This window comes from Gorilla gorilla, chromosome 6, assembly GCF_029281585.2.
Source record: "Gorilla gorilla gorilla isolate KB3781 chromosome 6, NHGRI_mGorGor1-v2.1_pri, whole genome shotgun sequence".
In the NCBI taxonomy this organism is placed as follows: Eukaryota; Metazoa; Chordata; class Mammalia; order Primates; family Hominidae; genus Gorilla; species Gorilla gorilla.
This window is the reverse complement of record NC_073230.2, coordinates 142,288,716-142,315,549: the sequence shown is the minus strand read 5'-3', so window position 1 is coordinate 142,315,549 and position 26,834 is coordinate 142,288,716. Positions and strand designations below refer to the sequence as shown.

General features: G+C 40.8%; 1 long non-coding RNA gene across 1 annotated transcript; it reads right to left on the bottom strand.

Annotated features, from left to right (window-relative positions):
* On the bottom strand, positions 1 to 26,088 carry LOC129523801 (uncharacterized). Its single transcript, XR_008667425.2, has 3 exons — positions 26,043 to 26,088; positions 7,484 to 7,535; positions 1 to 86 (listed from the first exon to the last, which is right to left on the bottom strand). It is a non-coding gene; the product is annotated as an uncharacterized lncRNA (long non-coding RNA).
* Between the last annotated feature and the right edge of the window lie 746 nt (positions 26,089 to 26,834).

The following is a 26,834-nucleotide window of genomic DNA, read 5'->3' as shown; positions in this document are numbered from 1 at the left end:
GGCAGTAGTGATTTCCTCAGCTCCATAGGGTTCTATTCAGTGGCAGCAAGTTGATCTCAAGTTTCATTAGGTTTCGGTTGCCAGATCTAGTAAATAAAAATACAGGGCACCAAATTAATTTGAATTTCAGATAAAGAAACCAATTTTTTAGTAGATTTCATATACTTCATACGAAACTTGGGCATACTTAGGTTAAAAAAGCATTTATCTTTTAGTATGATATCCATATTTAACTGGGTATCTGGTATTTTATTTGGCCATCCTAAATTGTGTGTGTGTTTAGGAGAGAGAGAAACAGTCCCAGAGAATACATGTGGCTCATCTAGTTTACACAGTCTAACATACTGAAACAGGATTTCTGTTCATTTCATCCTAATATGCTATGAAAAGGTGAAATTGTGGTCTGAAAATTAGGGAGTTTTCCTGATTCCTGTCTTTTTTCTGATCTTCCTATACTGGCTCTATCTTTCCTGCTTTATAGCCAAACAGATTTCTAGTTAACCTTGTCTGTCCCCATATTGGCAATCATCTTCATGGTTTATGTCTTCCAATGAACCTGTCTCCTTCTCCCAATTTTCTTATCCTGCCCCTGAGGTTTAATTTTGTTCAAGAGTCTTCTCAAAACAAACAGAAAGTAAATGAAGACTGTCAGCTTACTTCAACCTGGACCAGATGGAGTTAGGGAGGTAGTGAAAACATGAAGTAAAAGGAAGGAAAAACATGTTTTATTTGTCTCTTTTTGTCATATGTCACAGAACAGGAGACCTGCTGTGTCTGTGATATTTACCTTAGAAACAAGGTTTGTGTAAATTGGGTAAGCCACATGACCACAGTTTTTTTCAATGGTAAATAAAAATAATCTCAACCTAGAACTGCAGGTAGGCTTCAATGAGAAAAGGATGTACAAGTACTTTGTAAGATGTTAAAGGCTATGGTTATAACAATTAATTTATTATGTGTTTTTTCCTTTTGGAATACTATAACTAATACAGGCTTTGATCTCTTAAAAAGAAATATTGTCAATATATATTCTTTGCCATCACTCCAACCCCAGCAACTAGTCAAAGGTGTTATAACAGTGATAACGAAGCTGAACTAAGGTAGGCTAAATAATCAGTACTTTCCAATTTCCTGGGGTTGAGCTCTCCCTTGGAGAGCAGGTAACAGTTGGGGACAGAGTGATCCTCTCTTTTTAAAGCCACATTAGAGTCTCCAAGAAATGACAATGTTTCAGATGCATAAAAGGAAACATTCTGAAGCTAAATACCAGGAAACATCTATCAAAACACAAAAGAAGTGAAAAATTACTTTATAATATGCAGAAAAGTGTGCATTTGAATGATCACCTTGAAAGAGTTTTGGGTGGGGGATGGAGGAATAACACATTTATAGATGTTATGCCAGAGGATGGGTGACTGCCATATTCTTCTATTAAATCTTCCCAGGAAAGGAAACTTTAGGGACTCAAAAGATGCTTGTGATGAGTTTATCTTACTTGCTTTTCTAGACTTTTGCTTTCAACAAAACACCGTAGCTCTGACTGTTATATTTATCACCCATGTTAGGTGTCTGCTGCTATTTTTTGTTTGTTTGTTTTTTACGCATTCTTCTTGTGCTCTCGTCTTTCCAGCTCCAGAGATAGCTAAGCATTTCCAAACTTATTTCCCTTGTGTACTTACATCCCCTGCATTCAATCCAGTTTTGTAAACCCAAGGTACAGTGATTCCCTACCACTTACCAAAGGGGATGTACCTTTCAGGAGCCCTTATGGGAGGTCTTATGTGGTCATTTAACACCATTTGTCAGCAATAGTTTCCGGCAAAGGATTAGACCACAGGTCTCTAAAGGGGGAGGTGGGGGTGAGATATTCCTCCTCATTCCTGAATGTGATGTTCCAGGGTTTGGGTAAAATGATCTACTGGTGTATGAGGAAAAAATAATAAAACAGTTATCTGTTTCTCTTAAAAGTGAAAGGAGTTCAACTTTAATATTTACTGTATGGATACACAAAGACAACCTCACTGGCATGCCAAGTGTCCTAGGAAGAGTGAGAATTCCATAGTGAGTTGGGATTGACAATGACCCCTGCTATAATTTGGATGTTTGACTCCTCCAAATCTCATGTTGTGATTTGCTCCTAATGTTGGAGTTGGGGCTTAATGGGAAGTGTTTGGGTCATGGGAGTGGATCCCTCATGAAGAGATTAATGCCCTCCCTGTAGGGTGAGTAGGTGCAGTAAGTGAATTCTCACTTTTCGTTCCCAGGAGAACTAGTTATTTTTTATTTTATTTTTATTTTTTCAGATGGAGTTTTGCTCTGTCTCCAGGCTGGAGTGCAGTGGCACAATCTCGGCTCATGGCAACCTCCGCCTCCTGGGTTCAAGCGATTCTCCCACCTCAGCCTCCTGAGTAGCTGGGACTACAGGTGTGCATCACCACACCCAGCTAATTTTTGCATTTTTAGTAGAGATGGGGTTTCACCATGTTCGCTAGGTTGGTCTCAATCTCTTGACCTCATGATTCGCCCACCTCGGCCTCCCAAAGTGCTGGGATTACAGGTGCGAGCCACCACGCCCAGCCGAGAACTGCTTATTAAAAAGAGCCTGGTACCTCCCCCATCTGGCTCTCTTGATTTGCTCTCACCATCTGATCTCTGCACACACGGGTTCCCCTTGACTTTCCCTGTTTGTGGAAGCAGCATGAGGACCTCACCAGAAGCCAAGCAGATGCTGGGGCCATGTTTCTTGTACAGCCTGCAGAACTGTGAGCCAAGCAAACCTCTTTTCTTTATAAATTAGCCAGCCTCAGATACTCCTTTGTGGCAACACAGACTCCCCCATTCTCATTCATTCTATTTCCTAGAATTGTGAAATATTGCTGTTTGCATGTAAAAAGTTACATGGTTTTACAGATTAGGTTATTTAGTTTTAAAATATTCCTGCAGAGAGAGCATGAATTGAATTGAGTTTTAATAACACAAGCAAAAGGAAACAACAAGAAATTGGCAGAGCTGATAACTTTTTCTCCTTCTGGCATGAGCTCTCATTCAGGCACATTACAGGTGAAAACAGTGGTGAAGTAATAGAGCTGACACATTTCTCTTGCTTATGAAAAGTTCGTTCCCATTAAAAATGAAAAGGTTTATATCACAAATAAATGAAATAAAATGTATTTTAAAATATTGTTTATTGGGCCGGGTGCAGTGGCTGACACCAGTAATTCCAGCACTTTGGCAGGCCGAGGCAGGTGGATCACAAGGTCAGGAGATCGAGACCATCCTGGCTAACATGATGAAACCCTGTCTCTACTAAAAATACAAAAATTAGCTGGGCGTGGTGGCGGGCGCCTGTAGTCCCAGCTACTCGGGAGGCTGAGGCAGGAGAATGACGTGAACCCGGGAGGCGGAGCTTGCAGTGAGCCAAGATTGTGCTGCTGCACTCCAGCCTGGGCGACAGAGCGAGACTCCATCTATTAAAAAAAAAAAAAAAAAAAAAAATATATATATATATATAGTTTATTTTCCCCTCAAAAATATTATAACCATATTACTAGAGTAGTGTGTGTATATAATATAAAGCTAACCACAAATCTTTTGCAATTATATGCTCAAGCAATTGTTACTGATAGGTGTATGCAAATAAAAAAGTTAGACAACCACTAGATGAGAGTCAGTGCTGTGCTAGAACGTGCCCCTACAGGCTTATGAGCACTGACTATTAAATTTTCAGGAATTTTTAAAATCTACCTATTAAACACAACTGATATGGTTTGGCTGTGTCCCCACTCAAATCTCATCTACTCCAGCCTGTATTCCCAGGAGCCCAGCCCAGTTTGTGGAAGATGGTGGGCCCTGAATAAGCACTTATTAATTGAATTTTGAGTGTCATATTTATGATTAAACAAGTCTACATTCATCAGTTAGTACTAAAACAGATTGAAACAGATTGAAATGGATATTCAAAGTAAGCAGGATAGTGACTGTAAGGATAAGAATTGGGATCCTTTTATGAGGTAATATCCATTTCAATAATTATCAATAATTATCTAAAAGGCATAACAATGTACTTAACACTACTAAACTGTACACTTAAAAATGGTTAAGATTTTTGTTTTGTTTTAGAGACAGGTTCTGGCTGTGTTGCCCAGGCTGGTCTCAAATTCCTGTGCTGAAGCAATCCTCCCACCTCAGACTCTCAAGTAACCGGGACTGCAGGCACATGTCACCACCCGTAGCTTAAGAAAGATGCTGAATTTTATGTTATGTGTATTTTACCACAATTTTTTAAGTTTTTAATTTAAAAAAGATAGATGGATTATCTGGGTGGGCCCAATGTAATTGCAAGGGTCCTGTCTTAGTCCATATTCTGTTGCTGCATTAGAATACCTGAGACTGGGTAATTTATAAAGAAAAGAGGTTCATGTCTGACAGTTCTGGAGACTGGAAAGTCCAAGACTGGGCAGTTGAATCTCATCACCTTTTAGTAAGAGCCTTGTGCTCTGTCATAACATGGCAGAAGGCGTCACAAAGTGAGGGTGTGCACCGAGAACCAAGCTATTTTTCATAATAGACTCACTCTTATAACTAACTAATCCACACCTATGATAACCAATGAATCCATTAATTCGTGAATGGACTAATCCATTCATGAAGAAAGAGCCCTCATGATCCAATTGCTTCCTAGAGGCCCCATGTTATAATACTGTACATAGAAGATCAAGTTCCAACATGAGTTTTGGAGGAGGCAAACATTCAAACCTTGAAAGGTCTTTGTAAGTGGAAGAGGGAGGCAGAAGAGAGAACAAGAGAGATGGCAGTGTCAGAAGGATTTGGCTTGACATTGCTGACTTTGGAGATGAAGAAAAGGGGCCTGAGCCCACAAATATGGTGGCCTCTAGAAGCTGGATAAGACAGGGCAACAGATTCTCCCCTAGAGCCTCCAGAAGGAGCATAGGACTGTAGCCCAGTAAGACCCACTTTGGACTTCCAACCCCCAGAACTGAAAGATAATAAACTGGTATTGTCTTAAAGCAAAAAAAAAAAAAAGAAAGAAAAGAAAAATTATTGAAAAGGGTATTTTTAAAAAATTCAATTAAACACATTTTAAGAGGGACTGTAATTATGCTAATTCTAATGAAAGATACAGTATTTGCCACAGTTAATTAACCCCTGAAGTTTATATGAGATATAGCATTAATATTAGCTACTTTCTGTATTTGATCTAATACAGATCTGTATTAGATGTGTAATCTAAGTGCAGCCATAAAAAAGAATAAAATTATGTAATTTGCAGCAACATGGATTGCAGCTGGAGGCCATTATCCTACGTGAATTAATGTAGGAACAGAAAACCAAATACCGCATGTTCTCACTTATAAGTGAGAGCTAAACATTGGCTACTCAGAGACATAAAGATGGGAACAATAGACGCTAGGAACTACTAGAGGGAGGAGGGAGGAAGTGGGGCAAAGTTTGAAAAATCTAACTACTGGGTACTATGCTCACTACCTGGGTGATGGCATGAATCGTACTTCAAACCTCAGCGTCATGCACTATTCCCATGTAACAAACCTGCTCATATACCCCCAAATCTAAAATAAAAGTTGAAATTATCTTTTTAAAAAAGTAATCTAAACTTCGTGATATGTCTGGCATGGCATATAAGCCATAGGAAATTCTTCCTATAAGATACTCAAAGCTTCTTGTCCTCTTGTCATCTTTTGACACAACCTTAGTGCAGACAGCACCATCTAAGTTTTTCTTTTTTCTTTTTTTTTTTGTTTTTTGAGATGGAGTCTCGCCCTGTCACCAGGCTGGAGTGCAGTGGTGCGATCTCGGCTCACTGTAAACTTCGCCTGCCAGGTTCAAGCGATTCTCCTGCCTCAGCCTCCTGAGTAGCTGGGACTACAGGCGCGCACCACCACACTCGGCTAATTTTCTGTATTTTTAGTAGAGATGGGATTTCACCATGTTGGCCAGGATGGTTTTGATCTCTTGACCTCGTGATCCACCCACCTCAGCTTCCCAAAGTGCTGGGATTACAGGCGTGAACCACCGTGCCCAGCCCTAAGTTTTTCAATGTGAAAGTAGAGGCAGAAGGAAGTTAAGCTCCTAGAACTTAGGATCAGTGATGCAGGATGATGTAGAACTTTTTAGATTAGGGCTATTTCCACCATCCTAACTAAGCTCCTTCCAGAATTCACATAGCCAGGATCAAAATACTGAGACCGTGTCACCCAGTCCCAGTGAGGTCCACAGAGTCAGAGCTTGGGAAATATTAAACTGAAACATTATCAAAACTTGCATCTGCCAGTGTTTAGAATGGCAGTGAGAGAGAAGCCGGGCAGTGAGAGAGAAAGGCCACTGCTCATCAGGCTCTGCCTCTCTCAAGGCTTAAGGGAATTTCATTCCTGGAAATGTGTACAGAGCCCTTGCCACTGTGTCCCAGATGTGTTCTCCTTGCTTATCCTTTGAACTTTAGATTGCATTAGAAGAGCTAACATTTACTTATTTGGAAGGAGGCTGAGTCTCTTCTCGACCCTTCTCCCTGGCCATTTGAGAAAGGTCTAGGAGTGAGAATGATGCCTTTAGTAAATGGAGACAGAGCCTCGTCTCGCCAACAATATTTTTATCAATCTTTCATTTTACTATTTTAAAAAACAGAATTCAAGGAGACGTTCAGATCTGGCATAATTTCTCTGATCTATGATTCTCTAAGTTCGTAGATTAGTGCAGGACATTTTGGCCCATAAAGTGGCAAAACTGAGGCAGGAAGTAGGGGAGTGACGGAATCAAAGATATTCAAGATTGTAAGAAGAGCAATTTGAAAACTCATGATGGCATAATGAATTGATTAGAAACTCAGCCAGAGGCTTCCAAATTGTTTTCCCCTTCTTCCCCTCAGTGATTCTTCAGCATCTCAGAATAATGATCTCCTAGGTTTCACCTATAACTCTCTTTCCCCAATGCAGAAAATGGAGGTGAAGATGGACTCTGCATGTTTAAAGCTGAAGAAACACTTTCTCTCCCCTACACCCCCACTTCCAATCATCCAAATAATTCATATAATTACTGCAGCCATTGAATCCTGAAAAACATTTAAAATCTCCTTTAAACAGGTTTGTTTTGGTGCTAAAATGCTATTCCAAATATGAATTCTGCAAGCAAAAACACAATTTGCTCATAATAATTTTTATTAGCACTCTTTTACAACTTATAATCTTTACAAACTATTTTCTTATGTAATCTTTCTCAGAAAGCAGTTTACTTAAGAAGGCAGTTTATAAAAGTTGTAAGTTGCTGAGATGTTACTGAGGAAAATCATTTATGTGCAAAATAAAATATTGATCAAATGGTTATAACTTGGAGTGAGCTCTCACATAAAAGAAAAATAAAACGCAAAGATGTAAAAGCACTCAAGTGAAGAGGGACCTAGAAATAGAATTAATTACCAAGAGGTTTCTGCTGAAGGGCTGAAATGCCTTACCTGGTCATAATCGCCTCCTTTCCTGCTGTGTGGGAAGAATCGATGATCAGACCTGAAACTTAAGAGAAACTACTTCAGCAGAAGCTGTGAAGAAAGGGAGTCACTGAAACGATTCTTTAAGTTAAAGCAATAGCCAATAGTTGATGGAAGCTACGAAAACAACTTTTCACCCCAAGGCAGACTACAGAGCCCATCTGACGTGTTATCTGACTTTAAAATAAGACTTAAAGAGAAATTACAAAGACATTTTTGAATCACGTCTTGGGAAGATATATCACGCTATGAATGATAATGTTCAGAATTTGTAAGAAATGAACTGTGGTTTACCACATACCAGGATGTTTTCCAACTATTGACAATGGATTAGTGCATCTGAAATAAAGGACACAAGAGACATGGAATGCAGTGCTCACCAATGTCCAAGCCTTTTCTGTTCTACCTGAACATATCATGAGATTATATTCCCCTTCTCAATGTATACCTAGATGTGATCTCCTGATGGAGTTCAGCTCTGGACATAATATGGCCACTACCATGATAGCCTATAAAACCTCTCAGTGAAACCCTGTCTCTACTAAAAATACAAAAAATTAGCCAGTCGTGGTGGCACGCGCCTGTAGTCCCAGCTACTCGGGAGACTGAGGCAGGAGAATCGCTTGAACCTGGGAGGCGGAGGTTGCAGTGAGCCGAGTTCACGCCACTGCACTCCAGCCGCCTGGGTGACAGAGTGAGACTGTGTCTCAACAAAAAACAAAACAAAACAAAACAAAACCAAAAAAGCAAAACAAAACAAAAGAACTCTCAAGCCTCTCACATAGCATATACATCACATTCTCAATCTTCCTTCATTTTTTGGTTGGAGACAGAGTTTTTCCATGTAGTACTTCAAGTCCCGAGAAAATGACATAACCTTAAAATGTGAGAAGCCTAGGTCCCTGAACTTCTGCATGGAAGGCTGCCAATCCATTTGGATTGGGATATAAGCAAGAAATGAAACTTTTATTGTGTTCACCATCTGAGGTTAGGGGGACCAGTGTTGTTATGGCAACCAGGACAACTTGATTAATACAATGCTTACTAAAAGTGTAGGCTTCTTGCCCCATTCCCAGGCAGGCTGAAGCAGAAACTCCAGGAACAGCATCCAGGAATCTGGAATTCTCAGAAGTTCTCCATGTGATTCTGTGCACACCAAAATGTAAGAAGTACTGGCTTTGATTTTGATTTCCTTAAAAGTACTTCATGTATATCAAAATTAAACATTTTCGGCCAGGTGTGGTGGCTCATGCCTGTAATCCATCACTTTGGAAGGCCGAGGCGGGTGGATTACCTGAGGTCGGGAGTTGGAGACTAGCCTGGCCAAATGGTGAAACCCCATCTCTACTAAATAAAATACAAAAATTAGCTAGGCATGGTGGTGGGTACTTGTAATCCCAGCTACTTGGGAGGCTGAGGCAGGGGAATCGCTTGAACCCCAGAGGCGGAGGTTTCATTGAGCTGAGACCACACCGTTGCACTCCAGCCTGGGCAACAAGATCGAAACTCTGTCTCAAAAAAAAAAAACCCAAAACAACAACAACAACAAAAACCATTTTCAAAGGCCTTAAGTTGGACAGTTCAAGAGTTGTAAATCTGTTAATACTGAAAAATACATTTGAAATAATGTGAATCCTTCAAATATATACATAGTTGGAATCATGAGGGTCAGAGTATGCAAAATTTATTCAACAGATATTTGTTAAGCACCCACCCCACTAGGTGCCAGGAACTGCTGTAGATACAAGGATCAAGATAGTAGCATTCCCCGCTGCTACAGAGCCCTCTATGGATATGGATACCTATAATATGTTGTGATAGGTGGAAATACCTGGCTCTCTGAGCACGACTGTGAAAAACATTTAACACAGGTGTAGTGAATTCAGGGAAGACATCTCAGCTGAAACATGAGGATGAGTAGGCATTAACTTGATGGAAAGGAAGAGGAGATAGGTAGAGTAAAACATTGGTACAAGTAAGCAAACACTATGAGCGAAGATCAAAAGGTGAAAGAGGATATGGAACGTCAGGTTAAAGATGGATGTGATGAAAATTGGGGCTAAGGAACTAAGTATGGGCCAGGTCAAAAGAGCGGTGAAAATCAATCTAAGAAATTTGGATACTATCTTCAGGGTCATGAGGAGCCATAGAAGGGGTTTTATTTTATCTATCTATTTATTTATTTTTAAATTTTAAGGTTTTCTTTTTTTTTTAATTATACTTTAAGTTCTGGGTTACATGTGCAGAACGTGCAGGTTTGTTACATAGGTATACACGTGCCATGGTGGTTTGCTGCACCCATCAACCCATCACCTACATTAGGTATTTCTCCTAATGTTTTTTTTTTTTGAGACGGAGTCTCGCTCTGTCACCCAGGCTGGAGTGCAGTGGTGCAATCTCGGCTCACTGCAAGCTCCACCTCCCAGGTTCATGCTATTCTCCTGCCTCAGCCTCCCGAGTGGCTGGGACTACAGGCGCCCGCTACCACGCCCGGCTAATTTTTTGTATGTTTAGTAGAGACGGGGTTTCACCATGTTAGCCAGGATGGTCTTGATCTCCTGACCTCATGATCTGCCCGCCTTGGCCTCCCAAAGTGCTAGGATTACAGGTGTGAGCCACCGTGCCTGGCCTACTTCTCCTAATGTTATCCCTTCCCTAGCCCCCGACCCCCCCACAGGCCCCGGTGTGTGATGATCCCCTCCATGTGTCCATGTGTTCTCACTGTTCAACTCCCACTTATGAGTGAGAACATGTGGTGTTTGGTTTTCTGATCTTGTGATAGTTTGCTGAGAATGATGGTTTCCAGCTTCATCCATGTCCCTGCAAAGGACATGAACTCATCCTTTTTCATGGCTGCATAGTATTCCATGGTGTATATGTGCCATATTTTCTTAATCCAGTCTATCATTGATGGACATTTGGGTTGGTTCCAAGTCTTTGCTATTGTGAATAGTGCCACAATAAACATACATGTGCGTGTGTCTTTATCATAGAATGATTTATAATCCTTTGGGTATATACCCATTAATGGGATTGCTGGGTCAAATGGTATTTCTAGTGCTAGATCCTTGAGGAATCACCACACTGTATTCCACAATGGTTGAACAAATTTACATTCCTACCAACAATGTAAAAGTGTTCCTATTTTTCCACAACCTCTCCAGCATCTTTTTTTGCATGACTTTTTAATGATTGCCATTCTAACTGGCATGAGATGGTATCTCATTGTGGTTTTGATTTGCATTTCTCTAATGACCAGTGATGATGAGCATTTTTTCATTTGTCTGTTGGCTGCATAAATGTCTTCTTTTGAGAAGTATCTGCTCATGTCCTTTGCCCATTTTTTGATGGGGTTGTTTGCTTTTTTCTTGTAAATTTGTATAAGTTATTTGTAGATTCTGGATATTAGCCCTTTGTCAGATGGATAGATTGTAAAAATTTTCTCCCATTCTGTAGGCTGCCCGTTCACTCTGCTGCTAGTTTATTTTGCTGTGCAGAAGCTCTTTAGTTTCATTAGATCCCATTTGTCAATTTTGGCTTTTGTTGCCATTGCTTTTGGTGTTTTAGTGATGAAGTCTTTGCCCATGCCTATGTCCTGAATGGTATTGCCCAGGTTTTCTTTTAGGATTTTTATGGTCCTAGGTCTTACATTTAAGTCTTTGATCCATCTTGAGTTGATTTTTGTATAAGGTGTAAGGAAGGGGTCCAGTTTCAGTTTTCTGCATATGGCTAGCCAGTATTCCCAACACCATTTATTAAATAAGGAATCCTTTCCCCATTTCTTGTTTTTGTCAGATTTGTGAAAGATCAGATGGTTGTAGATGTGTGGTGTTATTTCTGAGGCTTCTGTTCTGTTCCGTTCTTCTGTATATCTGTTTTGTTACCAGTACCATGTTGTTTTGGTTACTGTAGCCTTGTAGTATAATTTGAAGTCAGGTAGTGTGATGCCTCCAGCTTTGTTCTTTTTGCTTAGGATTGTCTTAGCTATGCAGGCTCTTTTTTGGTTCCATATGAAATTTAAAGTAGTTTTTTTCCAATTCTGTGAAGAAAGTCAATGGTAGCTTGACGGGGATAGCATTGAATCTGTAAATTACTTTGGGCAGTATGGCCATTTTCACGATATTGATTCTTCCTATCCATGAGCATGGAATGTTTTTCTGTTTGTTTGTGTCCTCTCTTCTTTCCTTGAGGAGTGGTCTGTAGTTCTCCTTGAAGAGGTCCTTCACATCCTTTGTAAGTTGTATTCCTAAGTATTTTATTCTCTTTGAAGCAATTGTGAATGGGAGTTCCCTCATGATTTGTCTCTCTGTCTGTTATTGGTGTATAGGAATGCCTGTGATTTTTGCACATTGATTTTGTATCCTAAGACTTTGCTAAAGTTGCTTATCAGCTTAACGGTGATTTGGGGCTGAGACGATGGGGTTTTCTAAATATACATTCATGTCATCTGCAAACAGAGACAATTTGACTTCCTCTCTTCCTATTTGAGTATCCTGTATTACTTTATCTTGCCTAAGTGCCCTGGCCAGAACTTCCAATAGTATGTTGAATAGGAGTGGTGAGAGAGGGCATCGTTTTCTTGTGCTGGTTTTCAAAGGGAATGCTTCCAGTTTTTGCCCATTCAGTATGATATTGGCTGTGGATTTGTCATAAATAACTCTTATTATGTTGAGATACATTCCATTGATACCTAGTTTATTGAGAGTTTTTAGCATGAAGTGTTGTCGAATTTTGTCGATGGCCTTTTCTGCATCTATTGAGATAATCATGTGGTTTTTGTCGTTGGTTCTGTTTGTGTGATGGATTACGTTTATTGATTTGCATATGTTGAACCAGCCTTGCATCCCAGGGATGAAACTGACTTGATGGTGGTGGATAAGCTTTTTGATGTGCTGCTGGATTTGGTTTGCCAGTATTTTATTGAGGATTTTCGCATCGATGTTCATCAGAGATATTGGCCTAAAATTCTCTTTTTTGTGTTGTGTCTCTGCCAGGCTTTGGCATCAGGATGATGCTGGCCTCATAAAATGAGTTAGGGAGGATCCCCTCTTTTTCTATTGATTGGAATAGTTTCAGAAGGAATGGCACCAGCTCCTCTTTGTACCTCTGGTAGAATTTGGCTGTGAATCCATCTGGTCCTGAACTTTTTTTGGTTGGTAGGCTATTATTTATTGCCTCAATTTCAGAACCTTTTATTGGTCTATTCAGAGATTCAGCTTCTTCCTGGTTTAGTCTTGGGAGGGTGTATGTGTCCAAGAATTTGTCCATTTCTTCTAGATTTTCTAGTTTATTTGCATAGAGGTGTTTATAGTATTCTCTGATGGTAGTTTGTATTTCTGTGGGATCGGTGGTGATATCCCCTTTATCACTTTTTATTGTGTCTATTTGATTCTTCTCCTTTTCTTCTTTATTAGTATGGCTAGTGGTCTATCTATTCTGTTGATCTTTTCCAAAAACAAGCTCCTGGATTCATTGATTTTTTGAAGGATTTTTTATGTCTCTATTTCCTTCAGTTCTGCTCTGATCTTAGTTATTTCTTGTCTTCTGCTAGCTTTTGAATGTGTTTGCTCTTGCTTCTCTAGTTCTTTTAATTGTGATGTTAGGGTGTCGATTTTAGATCTCTCCTGCTTTCTCTTTTGGCATTTAGTGCTATAAATTTCCCTCTACACACTGCTTTAAATGTGTCCCAGAGATTCTGGTACGTCATATCTTTGTTCTCATTGGTTTCAAAGAACATCTTTATTTCCGCCTTCATTTTGTTATTTACCCAGTTGTCATTCAGGAGCCGTTTGTTCAGTTTCCATGTAGTTGGGCAGTTTTGAGTGAGATTCTTAATCCTGAGTTCTAATTTGATCGCACTGTGGTCCGAGAGACAGTTTGTTGTGATTTCTGTTCTTTTACATTTGCTGAGGAGTGTTTTACTTCCAATTACATGGTTGATTTCAGAGCAAGTGCGATGTGGTGCTGAGAAGAATGTATATTCTGTTGATTTGTGGTGGAGAGTTCTGTGAATATCTATTAGGTCTGCTTGGTCCAGAGCGGAGTTCAAGTCCTGGATATCCTTGTTAATTTTCTGTCTCGTTGATCTGTCTAATATTGACAGTGGGGTGTTAAAGTCTCCCATTGTTATTGTGTGGGAGTCTAAGTCCCTTTGTAGATCTCTAAGAACTTGCTTTATGAATCTGGGTGCTCCTGTATTGGGTGCATATATGTTTAGGATAGTTAGCTCTTCTTGTTGAATTGATCCCTTTACCAATATGTAATGGCCTTCTTTGTCTCTTTGTTGGTTTAAAGTATGTTTTATCAGAGACCAGAATTGCAACCACATTGAAGGGGTTTTAAAAGGAAATGCATTTGGTCAGATTTGCTTAGAAAAATTATTCCAGCTGTATTGTGGAGAATGTACTGGATTATCCAAGACTGGAGAAAACCAGTTAAAAGACTTACTTGTACATGTGGCAGAAATCCAGGTGATAAGTTAACTAATTAACTAGTTCACTCAACCAACATTTATTGAGCCCCATGAAAGCTTGGTGAGGGAGAGAGAGAGAGAAAGAGAGAGAGAGAGAGATTGAATGTGTAATAAAAAAGTAGCTCAGAGTAGTTACAATAAGGGTGGAGAAAAGTAAGTACTGGTTATTGATGAAATGTAGGAGGTGAAGAAGTTCAAGATGATGCTGGGCTTCTGGCATGAATGAATGGCACCACCATTCATTGAGATAAAGACAGGAATAAGACTAAAAAGATAATATGTTCACTTTTGAACTTATACCGCACCTAATTTCAAGACTTACTATAAAGATACAGTAATCAAGACAGTGTGATATTGGCAATAAAAATAGAAAAATAGATCAATGAAACAGATTAGAGAGTCCAGAAATATATGCACACATATGTGGCCAATTGATTTTCCACCAAGGTAAAAAGCAATTCAATGGAATAGAGATAGTCTTTTCAACAAAATATTGAAAAAATTGGACAACAATATGCAAAAAAATAAACTTTGATCCATACCTTATACCATATGAAAAACTAACTCAAAATGGATTTTAGACCTAACTGTAAAACTTCTAGAAGTAAGCATAGAAGAAAACATGTGTGACTTTACATAAAGATTTCCTATGAAAAATACCCAAAACACAAAGCATAACTAGATAAAATGAATACATTGGATTTCATCAAAATTAAGAACTTAGACGTTGTTAAGAAACTTAAAAGACAAACCACAGACTGGGAAAAAATATTTTAAAATCACTTATCTGGTAAAGAATTTAAATATACAATATATAAAAAATTCTCAAAAGTCAATAAGAAAATTAACAATTGTATTTAAAAACAGGAAAAAGAGATTTGAGAAGTCTCTTCACCAAAGAAAATATTTACATGGCAAATAATTACATAAAAATGCTTATTATCAGTCATTAGGGAAATGCAGGTTAAAACAAGAGTGAGATGCCACTGCACTCCTATTATAATGGCTAAAATTAAGAGACTAATCATCCCACATGTTGGAGAGCATGTGAAGTAACTGGCACTTTCATATATTACATACACTACTGGTGGGAATGTAAAATGGTACAACTCCCTTGGAAGACAGTTTGGCAGTTTTTACAAAAGTTAAATTCATCTATCATGTGACCCAGCCATTGGTTGCTAATTATTTATTTTTAAAAAATGGAAATGTATGTTGATCCAAATACTTGTAGATACATGTAGATAGCAGACTTATTTGTCACAGTCTCAAGCTGGAAACAACCCAAATGTTCGTCAACAGATGAGTAATTAGACACATTGTAGTGTATCTATACAATGGCACACTACTCAGCAACATAAAGGAGTTAACTATTGAGACATGCACCTGGCCTAGTATTTATTTTTTATCCAGAATCCAATCAAGATTCACACCTTGCATTTGGCAGTTATGCCTCTTTAGTTTTCACCAATGCTCCCTCTATTTTTCATCTCATTGAATCCTTTGAAGGGTCTAGACTAGTTGTTCAATGGAATATCCCACAATCTGTGTTTATCTGTTTCCTTGCCATAAATTTTGGGTCACGTATGTCTTGTAAGAACTCCACAAAAGTGAGCCTATGTTTCTCCAATTATATTACCCTAGGAGGCACATCATATCAGGCCATCCCACTTTGGGGGATGCCAAGCTTGACCACTTGGTTAAGATGATTACTGCCAAGTCTGAAGTAGAGAATTTTCTCAAAGATTAGAGAATTGTGTTAAGGAGTAAGTAGAGCAGGAGAGATTGACGCTGCTGGAAGAGAAAGAATAGTAATTGGAGTGAGGTTCCCCAAGGATGCTGGAGGGAATGAGACCCAGAAGAAAGAAGGAGAAAGTAGCCTCGCACAAAGGAGAAGCCTCTTTTCAGCTTGTCAGATCCAAGAGAAGTTCCTCTTCAAAGGTTTAGTTTGTTAAGTTTCTTTGCTCTCTACTTTCAAGGTCCAACTTCCTTATCCTTTGTGCCTCCCTGCTCCTAGTTCCAGTAAACAACTCTCCCACTGGTCCTTTTCTATAGAGCCCACATCTGCTACTCACTCTGTAATTTACCCCTCCCACTGTGACAGCTCTTCCTGCCAAAACTGTCTTTCAAGTTAGCCAGTCGGGTTCAGTTTAGATTATGCAGTCCAACTCCAGCCAACAGAGACAGGACACAGTCGTAGGGACAAGATGCATTAGGAATAAAAAAAAACCCTTTCCCTCTTTTGTTTGGCATGCTCTCATGGGAACCAGTCCTGTGAGAAGCACCCTTCCACAGAAGTAAATTTGCCTTGCTAAGAAATCTTTTGTTTGTGTGCTCGTTTTCTTTGTGACTCCAAGCTTTACTTTCAACCAACTGAACCAGAATGGAAGGAGGAAAACTCAGTGCAGATGCAGGAAGTTGCTAAATGTTCAGTCTGATGACCTTTATTTTCTTTGTAGAGTAAGAGATAACGTCATCTGTTGAAATGTAGGGGGCAGTGGTGAGGTTGAAGAGTGGAGACTTGAGGCCTTCTCTGTCCTTATACAATGCTTTTAGCCTTGCAAGCTATAGAACTTAAAAAACAAACAAACAAACAAAAACCTCATTAGAAAAGTTTCTTTCCTGCAATTGATCTTTCCTAATCCCTCACCTGGCAGCTCTGCTTGAGTTAGTTTTGATTGGATGGTCGCTAGGAAATTAGGGCATTGGATCAAATCAGTGAGAGGTTCTGGACCATTTTTAGATTGTTGACCTCTGAAAATGTGATGATGAAAATATAACTCCATTTTCCAGGAGGATGAACATTTGCACATACCCATGCAATGTTGCATTCAGTTTTTAAAAGTTTCATTAACTGTCACTTAATATAACCTGAATTTGATTACTGTGGGTATCTTTACAGTTATATGATATTATGATCATACTACAAAGCTGGTTTGTTAGCCAAAATTTTAAAAATTTTTGTTGTAATATTTCCCTTAAACTTGTATGTGTGTGGTTTTTTTTTTTGTTTTTGTTTTGTTTTTGAGATACATTCTTGCTCTGTCGCTGAGGCTGGAGTGCAACGGCACGATCTTGGCTCACTGCAGCCTCTGTCTCCTAGGTTCAACCAATTCTCATGCCTCAGCCTCTGGAGTAGCTGGAACTACAGGAGTGCGCAACCATGCTGGGTTAATTTTTTGTACTTTTAGTAGAGACGGGGTTTCACCATATCGGCCAGGCTGATCTCAAACTCCTGACCTCAAGTGATCTGCCCACCTCGGCCTCCCAAAGTGCTGGGATTATAGGTGTGAGCCACTGTGCCCAGCCCCTAAACTTGTGTTTGAGATCCCTTTCTGTAGTCAGTGAGGTCTAAAGCTGCCAGCATATAACTTTCCCTTCAGACTGTGATCTGATTTTTCTCTCCTGGTGTGACCCTTCCCTGTCAGAGCACCTGAAAGTCTTGTGCTAGTCACCCCATCAGATTTTATTTAAACAGGATCAATCTCTTCAGCTTAAACAGCTGACCCTGACACCCTGTTTGTTGACTGGCAAGAGCCCAGCCCTGCAGCTGAAGTTGTTGAAGGGACATCAGAGACACTTGCCACCCAGCCAATTCACTCTGACCTGGGAATCATAAGACAGAGAGAGGAGTTTTAGCACAGAAGGAAGTGCAGGGGACTGATGGGTTGATGAGGGGGGTCTCTGCTGAACACATCTGAGCTCGTGATCTCTAGAGTACTTGGAAATGACAAGCCTAGGAACAAACCATGGAATGAAAGGAAGAAAGAGAAAAGAAAAACATTTCCCCCAAAGAAGCAGGCAAGCAACAAACATACACCATTAAAAGTTTCGTGTACAGGCCAGGCATGGTAGCTCATGCCTGTAATCCCAGCACTTTGGGAGGCCGAGGGACGTGAATCACTTGAGCCCAGGAGTTTGAGACCAGCCTAGGCAACTGGCAAAGGCCCATGTCTACGAAAATTAGCCGGGCATTGTGGTGCGTGCCTGCAGTCCCAGCTACTTGGGAGGCTGAGGCGGGAGGATCACCTGAGCCCGGGGAGGTTGAGGCTGCAGTAAGCCATGATCATGCCACTGCATTCCAGCTTGGGTGACAGAGTAAAACCCTTTCTCAAAAAAAAAAAAAAGTTTCATGTACAGAGGTAGCCTTAATTTTTTATTCTTCTTAAATTAAAATGAATCACATCTTATCTCCCTCTCTTTCTGTTGAAAGGTTACTAACAGTTTGTCCAAAGGGGCAGTAGATCTGCTCAGTATCCAGAGAGGGTACAAACCCGAATCCATTTCAGGAAATAAGTGGGCTGCATAGGTCAGATTAGTTCTTCCCACTTTTCCTCTAAAACAGAAGTTTCCTTTACTCTCTATCTGTGCTTTCCCCTTTTCTGTGGCAGTTCATTTTCTCACCACCACTAACTACACTCTACCAGGTTCCTAGAATAATGGTATAAAAAGTACATGTGATTATTTCCTTTTTTTTTTTTGAGACAGAGTTTCACACTGTCACCCAGGCTGGGGTGTGCAGTGGCACGATCTCAGCTCACTGCAACCTCTACCTCCCAGGTTCAGGTGATTTTCCTGCCTCAGCCTCCCAAGTAGCTGGGATTGTAGGCACCTGCCACCACACCCAGCTAATTTTTGTAATTTTAGTAGAGATGGGGTTTCACCATGTTGGCCAGGCTGGTCTCGAATTCCTGACCTCAGGTGATCCACCCACCTTGGCCTCCCAAAGTGCTGGGATTACAGGCATGAGCCACCGTGCCCAGCCTTATTTTGATTTTATCTACAGCTTAAGGGGATTTGAAATGACTTACAATAAAGACTAAAATGCTGGATAACCACTAAAAGATAGCAAAAGAATATGAGCCAACCAATAGGTGGATTATAGCTGTGTCATAAAACTTAGGTTTAGCAAAACTACTGCAACTGATCCCAAAACATAGTCCTGAGTACCCTGGAAGCCAGGATAAAAAAGAGAAAATATAATAACTGAGCTAGGCTTTATTACCTGTGAAATTAAATATACCGACTTTAAAAATGCCTTTCCTATTATTAAATTCTAAACTGAATTTATCTGTCATAGATATTCAACTAATATAGTAGATTTATTATATTTAATTTCGAGATATCGGAACACTTTTATATGAAAATTTCTCAAATATAGCCTTGAAAAGTGCCAAAGGAAGACGGTTAAGCCATGATTTGTTGAGGTTTTCTCATAGGTAGCTTAAAGAAGTCTATCACAGGTGTGTTATTTGCTAGTTTTTATGACTTGGCATGAGGATAGAACTTTGGCTAGAGGAGAATTTTGGCCATGCTTTTTAAAAAATTCTTAATCAGTGGTCTCAGGTGAGTAATTAACAGAAAATAAATAGCAGGTAATTTGAGACCTAGAGCATAGATCTTCCACATTGTTGATAGGAAATTCATGTGCTAGCCAGGCGCTGTCGCTCACACCTGTAATCCCAGCACTTTGGGAAGCCAAGAGGGGCGGATGGCTTGAGCCCAGAAGTTTCATACCAGCCTGGGCAACATGGCGAAACCCCATCTCTACAAAAAATACAAAAGTTAGCTGGGTGTGTTGGCACAGGCCTGTAGTCCCAGCTACTCACGAGGCTGAGGTGGGAGGATCTCTTGAGCCCTGGAGGTTTGGGAGGCGCCTTGGCCTCCCAAAATGCTGAGATTATAGGCATGAGCGACCACGCCCAGCCAGGCTTTCCTTTTTGATGGGTGTTTGTCAATGAGATTATTTGCTTTTTAGAATGATTGCTAATGAAAGTCAGACTATGGTCAGGTGCAGTGGCTCCTGCCTGTAGTCCTAGCACTTTGGGAGGCCGAGGCAGGTGGATCACTTGAGGTCAGGAATTCAAGACCAGCCTGGCCAACGTGGTAAAACCCCATCTCTACTAAAAATACAAAAATTAGCTGGGCATGGTGGCACACAACTGTAATCCCAGCTACTCGGGAGGCTGAGGCAGGAGAATCGTTTGAACCCAGGAGGCGGAGGTTGCAGTGAGCCAAGATCGTGGGCTGCTGCACTCCAGCCTGGGCAATGGAGAGAGACTGTCTCAAAAAAAAAAAAAAAAAAAAGATAAGACTATGCCATCATTAAAGAAAAGAACGCTTATCTATTTGTTTGTCTGGAAAGACAGAATGCATCCAGCTTATCTAAAAGTTGTACCAATATATTTGGTATGAGTTCCAGGCAATGGTGAGGAAGTTACAAAGTTGCTACAAAGAGCACACAGGATCTCTGATTTCTGCTCCTCAGGACTTTCATTTAAGTGGGCTGATGAAGTTAGAGTAGGATCAGATTTACATTATTCATTTCAGTAAGGACAAAAGGGGACATGGTACAAGCTACGAGAAGCAAAAGATTGATAATGTCAGCATAGTTGTTAAAGCAAGAGGAAATTTGCATTACAGTTTTCCATATTATTAAAGTAAAATGATTTCCTTTACATTCAAAGTCCACTCAAGTACCTTATCCTTAAAGAGTTAGTCTTTAAAAGAACTCCTTTGGGAGTTATTTCTCCTCTGGTAATTTGACTGTCTTGTAAATCGATAAATAAAAGGATGTCCTAAGAAGAATAAAGTAATGAAAGCACTTTTTTGAGGTTTTTTTCTTTTTCGTTATAGAGAAAGAGTCTTGCTCTGTTGGCCAGGCTGTAGTGCAGTGGTGCAATCATAGCTCACTGAAGCCTCCAACTCCTGGGCTCAAATGATCCTCCCACCTCAGTCTCTCAAGTAGCTAAGACTAGAGCCACCTTCCCCAGCTAATTAAAAAAAAAAATTTTCTTTTTGTACAGGTGAGATCTCACTATATTTCACAGGCTGCTCTCAAACTCTTGGCCTCCCGAAGTGCTAGGATTACAGGCCTGAGCCACTGCACCCACTCTTGAGTTTTAAGATTTGGAAAACAAATCTAACTGATGTTGACAGTGTGCCATGAACAGAGAAGTATGATAATAAAATTACTTGGACCTGAGGTTCAAATAAACAACAGCAACAACAACAGCAACAACAACATGTCTGGGTCATAACTTGAGAACTGATTTTGAGACACATACACACACAAACACATACACACACACACACACACACACACACACACACACACAGAGAGAAAACAAAAATTCCATTTAAATAGATCAACATTCCCTGAATTATTTCCCCAGAATATGAACTCCATACTAGTTCCCTAGCAGTTCCATATTTAGCAAAAAGAAAAAGGGGTTTCCTTAGTCAAATAAGTTTGGGAATCTACATACTGCCTCCTGATTCCTGGTGAGTCACGATGTACATTAGCATAGGCAGAACAGCATATTTTGTTCAACCTAGTTTTCTGAACTTGTTTCACCAGGGTATTCTTTTCATGTGACATTTATTAATTTCCTACTAAACTCACTTTGGTAAACAGAGCAATAAATGAAATGCTGCCCATGTTTCTATGCAGAGTACTACGTAACAGCTTTATGCTTATGTTACGAATGGAGAATCCATGGGCAAAGGACTTTATCTTCATGAGTTTGCCATACTTCACTCAAGGCAAACTTCTGACAAATTAAGATAAGTGCACACCAGTTAATTTTTTTTTTCTTATTGGTACAATTGGTCCCAGAAGGGTCTGGCTTCTTTCTTGATGTCTACAGGCCCTGTTCCTTCTGCATCTATGGAAGAAACTACTCTGCTGGTGGAGATGCAGGCATTGTAGACAGCTACCATACAATAGGTACCCGGAGTTAAAATTATAAAAAATTTGTTATAAAAACTAGATTTCTCTGGTTTAATGTAGATGAGAAAAAGTTTTTTATACTTGTGATATTTTCCTGTAATTGATGACCTTTAAAATTATTATCTGTCTGTTTGCATATGGTGGCTGTTTTATAGAGAAGAGACAGGATGGGGAGAGTAACTATAATTTCTCACCAATTCCAGTTTCTATGCTAGATCTTCTATGTAGGTCATCCACTGAATATTTAAAACAATCCTATAATGTGGGTCTTATTAGCCTCTTTTTCAGATTCTAAAATTGAAGCTCAGAAATATTAATAAACATTTACCTTAAGTGAGAGGGTCAGAATTCAAAGCCAGGTCTCTTAGAATCCAAAGCCCATCATTTTCCTACTATTCTGTGGGCTGTAGGACACAGGACACTAACAGCGGGGTTAGAAGACAGGCTGGCCATTACTAAATGTACGATCTTAGCTCAGCGTTGCACAATAAAAATAGAATGTGGGCTGCATGTGTAATTTAAAATTTTCTAGTAGTCACATTTTTAGAGAAACAGTTAAAATTATTTACTCTGATATATGCAAAATATTGTCTCAACATGTAATCTATATTTTAAAAATTATTAATGAGATATTTTACATTCCTTTTGTAAGAAATCATTAAAATCCATTGTGAATTTTAAACTTACTGCATAATTCAACCTGAACTAGCCACACTTCAAGTGATAAAAGCCATGTGTGGCTAGTGGCTACTATATTGGACGGCATAGCTTTAGCCTATGTAATTTCCTATGCAGTAAAATAGAAATTGCCATAACCTGCCTCCCAAGGTTGTCTGAAATATTACATGGGATAATTTATCTAAAAACATTGTTGAAAAGCATAATGGGTGAGGTAGGCTGAACAATAGATGACTCTCCCCACTCAGATGTCTGCATCCGAATTCCTGCAGCCTGCACATATGTTACCTTAAATGGTAAAGGGGCCTTTGAAGATGTGATGAAGCTCAGGATCTTGAGATAGGGAGATTATTTTGGATTATCTGAGTGGGCCTGATGTAATCACAAGTGTCTTTTTTTTTTTTTTTTTTGTGAGATGGAGTTTTGCACAATCACCTGGGCTGGAGTGCAATGGCACGATCTCTGCTCACTGCAACCCCTGCCTCTCAGGTTCACACAATTCTCCTGCCTCAGCCTCCTGAGTAGCTGGGATTACAGGTGCACACCATCATGCCTGGCTAATATTTGTATTTTTAGTAGAGACCGGGTTTCACTATGTTGGCCAGACTGGTCTCGAACTCCTGACCTCATGATGCACCTGCCTCGGCCTCCCAAAGTGCTGGGATTACAGGCATGAGCCACCATGTCTGGCTACAAGTGTCTTTTTAAGAGCTCTGGAGGCATGAGATTGCAGTGATTAGTTGGAGATGTGGTGATGGGGACAAGAGGTTAGAGTGATGTGAAGAGGACATCATGAGACAAAGGGTACAGGAAGCCTCTAGAAGCTGAAAAAGATAAGGAAACTTCACCCCTCACAGTCTCCAGAAGCAACCAGCTCTGTAGACATGTTGGCTTTAGCCCAGTGAGACTTTGGACTGCTGGCCTACAGAACTATAAGATAATAAATCCTAAGTTCTTGTTCTAAGTTCTAAGTTCTTGGTGGTGGTAATTTATTACAACAGCAATGTGAAACTAATACAAAGGGCCATGTAAATGAGATCTATCACTATCATCATATGTGGCTATAAAAGACCATTTTAGGGCTGGGAGCAGTGGCTCACACATGTAATCTTGGCCCTTGGGGAGGCCGAGGTGGATGGATCACCTGAGGTCAGGAGTTTGAGACCGGCCTGGCCAACATGGTGAAACCTGGTCTCTACTGAAGATACAAAAAATTAGCTGGGTGTGGTGGCACATGCCTGATATCCCAGCTACTCGGGAGGCTGAAGCAGGATAATTGCTTGAACCCGGGAGGCGGAGGTTGCAGTGAGCTGAGATCGCGCCATTGCGCTCTAGCCTGGGTGACAAGAGCGAAACTCTGTCTCAAAAAAATAAAAACAGAAATAAAAAAGACCATTTTAGGCTTGGCTTGGCAAGAATCAAGGCTGAGCTGTTGTGGGGGTGGGAGGAGTAGGTGTGGGTCTTGGCTATTTCCAGGTAGAAAGGTAATTTCCCACTTCAGTCTTCATCAATTTGCACTCGGAAATAAGAGGCAGAAGGGCCACCTAGGGAACATATATTAGACCCTATCCCTTTTCCTCTGAGTGTGAAAGACATACAAGTATTATGATAGACCAGCACTCCAGCCTAAGGCCAGATTGCAGAACAGAACATACAGGTCCCGGAGAAGAGACCACCACAAAAGAGGACAAAATCTGGGCTGGTGGCCTGGACTTAGCCTGAGCAGCTTGGCTGTCAGAAAACAACTGCTGGTTTGGGACACAGCCCATGGATTAAAACTTCTCACTCAGCCTTGCCAGCGCTGTGAGACCTCCATGGTAAAAATGGCTGTCAACTCAAAGAGCTGTACCCCTCTGAGACCAGGCAGTTGTGTGGCTGACTGCCACTGCCTGACATTCCATTTGGACTGATGGCAGAGGCTTGGGGTGGGGACTCCAGGCCAGCAGGAGGCCCAGCAGATCTCATTGCTGCAGGGTGGCTGGCTGGCCTCAAGGACATCTGAGTTGTCTCTCTCCTGCTGGGGGCAGCTGGCAAGCAGTGAAGGGGACTCCCAGGAGGAACCAGGGAGAACTTGAGGAGTTCTGGTGAGTGGGGGTCAAGGGGATGGTAATCTGGGGTAATGTGAACGCCTTGGTTTTTGCCATAAGCTTGCGGGCTATGGATATCTAGATTACTTTAGGGAGCTTTTCAGTCCTCCGTTTGCTTCAAGAACAAAGAAATGACCACGTGGCGAGGCGAGTTGGCTCATACATATAATCCCAGTGCTTTAAGAGGCCGAGGCAGAAGAATCTCTTGAGGCCAGGAGTTCGAGACCAATCTGGGAAATACAGTGAGACCCCATCTCCACACACACACAAATTAGCAGGGCATGGTGGTGTGCACCTGTAGCCCCAGCTACCCAGGAGGCCAAAGCAGGAAGATCACTTGAGCCCAGGAGGCTGAGGCTTCAGTGAACCATGACGGTGCCACTGCACTCCAGCCTGGGTGACAGAGCAAGGCCCTGTCTTGAAAATATTAAAAAACAAAACAAAGATGGCCATGTATAAGGGATGTTCTGGGAACAGTGTGCCTAGCAAGATAGAGATTAGAGAGTGTCCATTGACAGTGGTGCTTCAAATGACACCTTTCCCTGGGAGACTATCCTTGTCTTATCAAGGAAGAGTCACTTGAGCTGACCACCTGCAAATGTAAGAAAGGGGCCACCTGTAGCTGTGAGGCAGTGTGCAAGGCCACTCACTGTCAGTACATTTTAGTATAAATGCTGGTCTCAGCAGAGTGCAGTGGCTCACACCTGTAATCCCAACACATTGGGAGGCCCAAGCAGGTGGATCACCTGAGGTCAGGAGTTCGAGACCAGCCTGGCCAATATGGCAAAACCCTGTCTCTACTAAAAATACAAAAATTAGTTGGCCATAGTGGTGCATGCCTGTAATTCCAGCTACTCAGGAAGCTGAGGCAGGAGAATCACTTGAACCTGGGAGGTGGGGGTTGCAGTGAGCTGAGATCGCACCACTGCACTCCAGCCTGGGTGACAGAGTGAAACTCTGTGTCATAAATAAACAAATAAATAAATAAATGCTGGTCTCTGAGGAAAGGGCGGACCAACTGACAGAGACACAAGACTGCCCTAAAAGGGAAACACCTAGGAAAGGGTAGAGGAGGAACAGAAAGGACTGTGGAAGAAGGACTGGCTCTAACACAATGAAAGACTGGAAACACCATCAGACCTCACTCCTGGGTAATGGTGGGCTGGTAAACTGGCTCTCTGGAAGAACCATCACCACCATCCCCAATACACCCTCCCTAGAAATTAAGCCTTTAGCATCTAGTAACAATTCAAGGTATTGGGGTGGACCTCAGCAGAGAAATCCTGGGCTTTCTGCCAATAGGTGCTTGGGAAAGTTTTGCTGTAAGGCAAACAATAATGAGAAAAGCAAAAGAATGGTGAACATATTTGCACCATGAGTTTGTGTAATAAACAGTTTATACTATTGATATAAATCATGTTCTACTTCTGGAAGCATTCAGCATTCAATAAGACAGTCACTCTCACCATCTCATTCCTGATTAGACTTTGCATGGCCTTGTTGTCTAAAACCTCAAATGGGGAGTAGTCTTAGGAGAAAAGGTTATGAAATACTCACATAACCCATTGGCTGCCATCCTTTGCAAACAGGACTCTAGACAAGCATCACTGGGTTTGTCTGACATTTGCCAAATTCCTACATAAATAACCATTACCTGAATCTCTAGCAGCTGGGAAATAAATAAGATTTAATAGGTTCAGACTGATAAGGTGGTCCAATCCAGCTGACTTTGCTTAGAAACGAGATTAGATGCCCATCTAGGAGCTGTGAGAATTTAAATATGTGCTAAATGTGGCCCTGAAAGTCTGTTAGACACAGCTCTGGGCTTCACGGAGGTGTGAGGGTAAAGAAATTTCCTCAGTGCACAACTGTAGAACATTTTAACACCCTCTGTCTCTGAGGATGAAATACTGTCATCCTGTGTGGTCTAAAGCCTCTCTCTGTGTTCTTCTTTAATATTCAGCTTCATCAGAGAAAATGATACATAGTAATTTTAAGGGAGAGCTATTGCTAGAAGAGGTCAGGCTGGAAAAATGAACTGCTCAAGGCTGCTGAAGTTCTTATTAAGGAGAAAAAGTGTATGCAGATGAAGACAGAGACGTGCTTCGAGGTGGAGGGGAATGCTTAGAGAAGGTTGGTATAGAGACTCTAAAAACCTTTTCTGTTTGGAAAATGACCATTATGAGGCTTCCATCGTGCTGACCTGCAGACGTGATGGGGTTATAAATCTCTCTTCCCAGCAGCATTGAGTTTAGTCCAGGACTCCCTGTGCAATTAAGGAAGTTCCATACATACTCATTTGCATGAATCAAGGAGAAAGAAGTAACAGGAGAAAGAGGGGAGAAGAAG